General features: G+C 44.7%; 1 non-coding gene across 1 annotated transcript; it reads left to right on the top strand.

Annotated features, from left to right (window-relative positions):
* The first annotated feature begins 7,569 nt into the window (after positions 1-7,569).
* Positions 7,570-7,751, top strand: LOC121646779. The gene has a single exon (XR_006011716.1). It is a non-coding gene; the product is annotated as a U2 spliceosomal RNA (small nuclear RNA).
* Positions 7,752-8,172: the final 421 nt, after the last annotated feature.

The raw sequence follows: 8,172 nt of genomic DNA, 5'->3' as shown, positions 1-8,172 counted from the left end.
TCAAAATTGCTGTAGAATTGCAAACATGCTGCATGGAGGAGGAGACACACAGTCATTGGCTGTCTATGAACATGTCTGTGAAGTCTCAGCTGTTTTGGTCCAGTAATAAGTGAGTTATGAGCTCAAACGTGACGGCCGCCATCTTCAAACGGAGACATGTCCAGTTTAACGATGCTTTTCTGCTTGTCTGATCAACCCCAGACTCCTCACACTTGTTGTGCATGGTGCAAGGAACCACACGTTCAAGTTTCACTCTTCTAGCTTCACATTTGGAGAAGTTATGACTGTTTAAACATTCAATGTACACGTCTAAGGCTTTAACATTGTAGCGTCAGGTCAAGTTTGTGGACAGCATCCATCAAGTGGTCATTTTTACAGATATGGAGCTGAAATCGATATCACACACTCACTGGAGCTTCATGAGTCTAGATCTGGAGTTTCAGCTTTGTAGATCCAAGTATGACCGAGTTATGAGGCTCAATGATCAAGTATTAGACGTGGACACCTGTTTTCAGAATGCCATAACTGTACTGTACTTTGTCTGATTTTCGTCAAGCCTCTCACACATATAGAGGGGTTGACAATGGACAACTGGTACAAATCTGGGGAGCCTAGCATGAAGTATGGCTGGTTTATGACAGATTGAACCCAACTTTCCAAGTCTAAGACTTTATTATTGGATGTCAGGTAAGGTTTGTGGACAGTGGTTTAACTTGGTCATTTTTCAACAGATTGAGCCGAAACTGACAGGACACACTCTGTGGATGTTGAGGAAGACGTGTGAAAAGTTTCAGAAATTTCTGACCAACGGCCGGCGAGTTATGAGCGAGAGTTGTCTGATCGACCCGCGCAGCGCACTCTGGCCGGGATGGGAGTGCTCTTCCGCGGAGAGAAGGCGGAGGAACGCCTGGGTGAACTCGGTGGCGTTTAGAGGCCATAACTGGCTTATTGCTCCACGGATTGAGCTGGAACCCACAGGATCTACTCATGGGATGTTGGGGAACATGTGGGAAAAGTTTCATATACGTTGGACAAAGCATGACTGAGATATCACCAAGTTCTCTTTGTGCCCCAGGTACTCCACAGTGAACCACTTTGAAAAAATACACAAAGTCCCATTTGATCCCCTGGTACTCTAGAATGAAACATTAGAAATGATTAAAAGTGAGTGGAAAACTGCAATAAACACTGTTGTGTCCCTGGTACTCCAGAATGAAACACTTTGAACAGTAACAGAGTGTGGAAAAATTCACACAGTCCCGTTTGGGCCCCTGGTACTCTAGAACAAAATTCTAAAAATGAATAACAGTGAGTGGAGGTTAGTGGAAACTTGAAATACTTTATTGTGCCCCAGGTACTCCACAGTGAACCACTTTGAAAAAATACACAAAGTCCCATTTGATCCCCTGGTACTCTAGAATGAAACATTAGAAATGATTAAAAGTGAGTGGAAAACTGCAATAAACACTGTTGTGTCCCTGGTACTCCAGAATGAAACACTTTGAACAGTAACAGAGTGTGGAAAAATTCACACAGTCCCGTTTGGGACCCTGGTATTCTAGAACAAAATTCTAAAAATGAATAAAAGTGAGTGGAGGTTAGTGGAAACTTGAAATACTTTATTGTGTCCCTGGTACTCCAGCATGAAACACTTGAAAGAGGGTCAAGCATTTCACTACGTTCCGCTGGTACTCCAGAATGTTTTGGTCCAAGAATAAGGGAGTTATGAACTCAAACGTGACGGCAGCCCTTTTGAAATGGTGACAAGTCCATCGTCACGACTTTGCATACACCGGCAGCACTTGCCCGTTCATTTCTGTCCACGAGGACTCAGCATTCCCTAACCCCCCCCGTATTAAGGAGCGCTGGCTGCATTGCCTGGATGGGCGGATGTGCAAATTAGCCATTCCCAGTGGCAACACAGGGCACCGACACAAGTGCGCTACGTGCCCACAAAAGGGAGTCTGGTGCCAGTCAGTGGAAGGTTATCGCTTCTCGGCCTTTTGGCTAAGACAGCGGTCGCCTCCCTGGGTGGTGAAATTTTAGCCTTGTGGCTATGTGTTTTGCCAGAACTAAGGAGGATATTTTGGTGCTGAAACCTTTGTTTTAAATTATTGCAGCTCATAAGTAGTTGTAAGCAATTTGAAACTGTGTGTTTTCAGCAGTTATATTTCTGTTTTTCTTCTTTGTTGTAATGTTGCATTTAATTTTGTATTAACTGCTTCTTTTCTTTAGGAAAGCGGAAGGTAAGTTTCTCTTAAGTTTTTCTTTGAGCACTCTTTTTTTGTGTGTGTGTTTCACCTCTTTTTTTTTGAGTTTGTGGTGCCTCCACCATGTCGGCCAACTTTGCCGGCATGAGGAGGCACCACAGCGTGCGCTTCCTCTTTAGACAAGAGGGAGACAATTACTTTGAGATGTCTAGACTAGACTTCTCTAGGAAACTGATTCAGAAAGAATTAAAATTCTCCGCAAGTGATTTGACTTGTATCCTCAGTTTACCAGGAAATAAGGGTTTTGATGTTAGTTTTGTTTCTGCTGCCTTGTTAACTGTTTTTTGGAACAGATTTGAAAATGTGAAAGCCCAATTCTCTGCCTTTGTCGTTGAGAAATTGACTGACAGTAGCTACAAAACGGTTATTGTCAGGATGTTCAATGAAACGGTAAATGCAGAGGACATATGTGTATGGTTGGGTAGATTTTGCACTGTTAAAGGCCAGGCTATTAAGGTAAGAGACGTGGATGGCATCTGGAATTGCGCCTGGAGGGTCCCCATTCAACAATGGCAGGACCCCCAGGGATTCCAGGGCCTGAAACACTTGCCAAATATGATAGTGCTGGGTGAGAACAGAGGCTACATTCACTACCAGGGGCAGCCCAAGCTCTGCCGCAAGTGTGGCGAACATGGGCACCTGGTAGAGGCATGTGAGGTAACGTTTTGTGGAAAGTGCAGAGAAGTGGGACATACCTTTGAGGAATGTACGAATGGCAGAGCTTGTAATCTCTGTGGAGACAGAAATCACCTCTTCAGAGATTGCCCTAAATCCTTTGCTAATAAACTGAAAATGGACAAAATGGTTAAAAGACAAAATGAAAGACAGCTGGAGCCCGTTAGACAGCTAATTGAAGAGCCTGGTTTAGAAATTTCAAATCTCCCGCCAACAGAGGGGATTGGAGAACAGTCTTCAGATGAGGTGGGAGAGGGGGAGGAGTCTGCAGATTCCTCATCCACAACCGATTCAAGTGAGGATGGGGAAAGGCAGCATGAGGGGGGAGCTGTGATGGAGAGTCAAATAAAAGAAACACAAGAGGATAGTGAAGGAACTTACCTTCCTGATGGCCAGCAAAATAAGAGGCCGTTATCAGAGTTGTCTTCAGACTCTCCAATAGTGATAGAGAAGAGGGGGAGAACTGGCGTCTCGACAGACAGCTCGTCTGAGGGAGATGCCAGAATCTTCCCCCCTGACTCACCAAATGAGGTCTCCTTCTTAACACTGGCCTTACAATCAACTCCAAAGGAAAATAAAATGAATTGGTCTTTACAACAGAGGCCCACTCCAAGAGTCCGAAAGGGGGGTGGAGCTGAACCCCTCCCCTCCCCACCTGCGGAAGTAAAGGAAGAGCTTCGCTCACATGAAATAACATAGGCCTTGCCTTTTATAAGTGAGATAAACAAAAAAAAAAGAAATGTTATATTTTTACTATACTACCATACTCATGACCCTCACCTTCTCATCGCTAAATGTGAGGAGTGTAAGGTCGGAAATTAGAGCACAAACTGTTTTATCCTTTTTAAATTCCCAAAAATCAGACGTATTTCTACTACAAGAATGTGGCCTACCTTTTTATAGAAAATACACAAAATTGGAAAGAAAATGGCCGCACACGTCCCTGTGGAGCGGGTCAAACGAAAATAAAAATGATGGAGTGGCCATTCTAATAAAAAACCCTCGGGTACTGGTGAAGGGAAGCACTGTGGTGAGAGACGGAAGGGCACTTTTAGCACATCTGACCTTTTTGGGACAGGCTTTTAATCTTTTAAATGTTTATGGTTTTAGTGATAAAAATGACAGATATGACCTTCTAAAAGATCTGCAGCCCCACATGCTGGGGAGGGCACCATTGGTTTTAGGGGGGGATTTTAATTGTATTTTAAGCCGTAAGGATAGAAGAAGGGCGGGGGAGGAGTTTAAAATAGACAAATCATCAGTTTTATTGCGGGATATATGTAGAGATTTTAGGTTGACGGACTGTTTTAAAATGATGCATCCTAGAGAGGAGGGCTTCACCTGGTTCAGTGGTGATGGTACCAGAGCTTCTCGTATTGATTATTTTTTTACACGTGAGTGCCAGGTAAATGATGCTAGATTAACACCTGTCTTTTTTTCAGATCACCGTATGCTGTCATGCACGCTGTCACTTTCTTCGGGTGTGACTTTTGGAGGCGGACTGTGGAAACTGAACTGCTCCCTGTTGGAGGACCAGACCATCGTCGACCAATACAGGGAGCAGTATCAGGATTGGCAGACCCTCCAAGACTTATACAACACACGGGCCCACTGGTGGGAGATGGTGAAGGGAAGGACCCAGACTTTTTTTAAGAAAATGAGCAGGAAAAAGAGAGCTACTGAACGAAGATGCATGATGGGGCTGCAAAGGCGTTTACAGAGGTATTTTAATTTAATGGAAATAGGATTGGACTTTAATGAAGAAATAAAGGAAGTTAAGCAAGAGATGATGACCCTTGCAGAAATAAGAAGCAAAGGCATTATCCTAAGGAGTAGGGAGCGGGAAATTGAAGACGGAGAAAAATGTACAAGATACTTCTTTAAAAGGATTATAAATAAGGGAGAGGGTTTTTTTGAACTGAAGAAGGAGAACGGAGAGAGTGCAACAAGCACAAAAGAGCTGATAGACACTGTGGAAAAATTCTACAGAAAACTGTATACAGAAAAGGGTGTTCAACCGGATGCAATAACGGAAGTACTAAAGAATATAAAAAAGACGGTGACGGACAGTACGACCCTAGCAAGAACTTTTACGGAGTTTGAACTAGATAAATGTTTAGCAAGTTTTAAAAAAGGGAAAGCCCCTGGAAAAGACGGGCTTCCCCTGGAATTTTATCAGACTTTTTGGGATATTTTAGCACCTGACTTACTCACTGTTTTTAGAGAATTTGAAACTTTTAACCGACTTCCAGACAGTTTTAGAATAGGGATAGTGACGCTCCTTTATAAAGACAAAGAAAAAACGGACATAAAGAACTGGAGACCTATTACGCTTCTAAATATAGACTGTAAACTTTTTAGCAAACTTTTAGCAACACGGATGACCACGGTTTTAAAGGACGTGATTCACCCGGATCAAGCCTGTGCTGTCCCCGGGAGGAGGATCACCGACAGCCTTATACTGATCCGAGACACCATCTGTTACGCGAGAGACAGAAACATCCGGCTAGTAGTCCTAAATTTAGACTTTGAGAAAGCTTTTGATCGGGTCTCGCACCAGTACCTGTTCCGGGTACTGCAAAAGATGGGTTTTCCTGCCAGATTTATGGCATGGGTGGGACTGCTTTATAGAGATATTAGCAGTAGATTCGTGGTTAATGGGTTCCTTACAAATGCAGTGGATTTAAACTGCGGTGTCCGTCAGGGTTGTCCGTTATCTGCCCTCCTATATACTGCTTGTATAGAGCCCTTGGCGGAAGGCTTGAGAAGGGATGACAGAATCCAGGGAGTGGGAGTCCCGGGGAGTGGGGGACTGACAAACAAAGTCATCCTATATATGGATGACATAAGTGTCTTGTGCACGGACATGCCATCCATAAACAGGACCCTAGACAGGACAGACTGGTTTGGGCGGGCTTCCGGATCAAAATTAAACAGAGAAAAAACACGAGTGCAGTTTTACGGACCATGGCGACTGACAGAGACTCTGGGACTCCCACTGACGGTGACTCAGACTGATCAGAAAATACTAGGCATTAAATTTGATAAAGAGGGGGGTGGGGCGACAAACTGGACAGACGTGTTAGGGAGAGTTAAGAAAAGACTGGGCTTTTGGAGACTTAGGGGACTGACGATGGAAGGAAAGGTTTTAATCATAAAAGCAGTGATTTTACCTTTGCTTTTATCGATCAGTGCTGTTTTTATTCCTCCTAGGAGAAGCCTTTTAGAACTAGACCGAGCCATTTTTTACTTCCTATGGGGATCAAAGTGTGAAAAATTAAAAAGAGAAGTAATGAAAAAGCCAAAAGAAAAAGGAGGAAAAGGAGTCCCAAACATCAACCTATTTCTGGGATGTAGATACGTTGCTATTCATTTTAGTCAGGCTACGGATCCCTCCAGAAACCCCAAGTCGGCGGCAATGACAAGGTTCTGGATGGGATCCTACCTGAGAAGACTTAAAATCATACCAGTAGATCTCAAAGTGCCCGTATCCTTTAACTTACCACCAACGTATGCTTTTATACAAAAGTTTTTAAAGGATTTTAGACTTGAAGGAGAGGATCTGCATGTTTTTACTAACCATCGCACTCTGATCTCTTGTGTGCAGGAGCGGGAAGCAGTGTGTCCAGTACAAGGCCTCACCTTAGGGGAGGCCGCGGCGGTTTGGCATAACGTGGGCCACTCCGCCCTACCAAACAGACTCCGGGACCTGTCTTGGATGGTGGCTCATGGGATCCTCCCGGTCAGGTCTGTCATGCACTCCCGGGGCATGTCAACAACATCAACCTGTCCCCGACCTGGTTGTGGCGCGCCAGAGACGGTGAGACATCTGCTCTGGGAGTGCACTGCTGCCGTAGACCTGTGGGCAACAGCCGGCTCCCTGCAATTCCCGAACTTACCAGCAAGGGAGGTCCTTTCAGCACAGCTGGTGCTGTACGGGGTGAGACACCAAAAAAAACGAGAATAAGGAGGACCATGTACAACAGTGGCTCACCCTGGCTGCCATAAAAGATGCCATGTGGACCTCCAGGAACTTGCTGGTAAGGAGGCACAGGCAGATCCCCCCAGCAGCTGTGATCCGGATGGCAGCAGAAACGATAAAAGAAATAACATCTGCAGGCAGCAGGCCTAGGACACAGCTGCGAAGAAGCATCGCCTGTGCCTCTTCGGACGAGGGAGCCGGAGCCACACGAGGAAGGTCGAGGCAGCAGCGGCCTGGCTCTCCGGGTGTGGATGGAGGGAAGGAGCAGGAAGGGGGGGATCCCCCCTGAGCACAAGACAGGAGACCCGAGAGACCTACTGTTTGGAGGGGTGGACAAGGCCCCGTTGTAAAACAGAAGCCCCCCCCCGCTCCTGCAGACAAGAGAGCTGGAGGGCTTGATTTTTTGGAAACCGCATTCTCTTTCCTTTAAAACCAGGTTTTAAAGAAATAATTAGCACTGTTTTTTACCGATTTTAACGTATTTGTTTTTTTGTATATTGCTTTTAACTGTAAAGCTGTTTTTAGGTTTTAAAAAGAGTTTTGCAGATTAACAATGGATTCCTTTTTTCCATAGTAATGTACGGAAATACGTAAAATGGGTAAAAAATGTACAAATGTAAAATGCTGAAATAATGTACAATAAAACCTTGAAAAAGAAAAAGAAAAAAATCTGTTCTTATCAGTTTAATATCTGATATGTCCTCCATGTGAGGGCTACGTATTAAATGGATTTTTAGGGAATGGGAGTCTGAAAGAGGAGCTCGCTCCGTTCACTCCATGCATCGACCTGGCGTTGCAGTGCTGCCAGGAGCGGTGCGCACTCTTCAAAATTGATGTAGAATTGCAAACATGCTGCATGGAGGGGGAGACACACAGTCATTGGCTGTCTATGAACATGTCTGTGAAGTCTCAGCTGTTTTGGTCCAGTAATAAGTGAGTTATGAGCTCAAACGTGACGGCCGCCATCTTCAAACGGAGACATGTCCAGTTTAACGATGCTTTTCTGCTTGTCTGATCAACCCCAGACTCCTCACACTCGTTGTGCATGGTGCAAGGAACCACACGTTCAAGTTTCACTCTTCTAGCTTCACATTTGGAGAAGTTATGACTGTTTAAACATTCAATGTACACGTCTAAGGCTTTAACATTGTAGCGTCAGGTCAAGTTTGTGGACAGCATCCATCAAGTGGTCATTTTTACAGATATGGAGCTGAAATCGATATCACACACTCACTGGAGCTTCAT

Source organism: Melanotaenia boesemani, chromosome 9 (assembly GCF_017639745.1).
Source record: "Melanotaenia boesemani isolate fMelBoe1 chromosome 9, fMelBoe1.pri, whole genome shotgun sequence".
Lineage (NCBI taxonomy): Eukaryota > Metazoa > Chordata > Actinopteri > Atheriniformes > Melanotaeniidae > Melanotaenia > Melanotaenia boesemani.
This window is presented reverse-complemented; position numbering and strand designations above follow the sequence as displayed.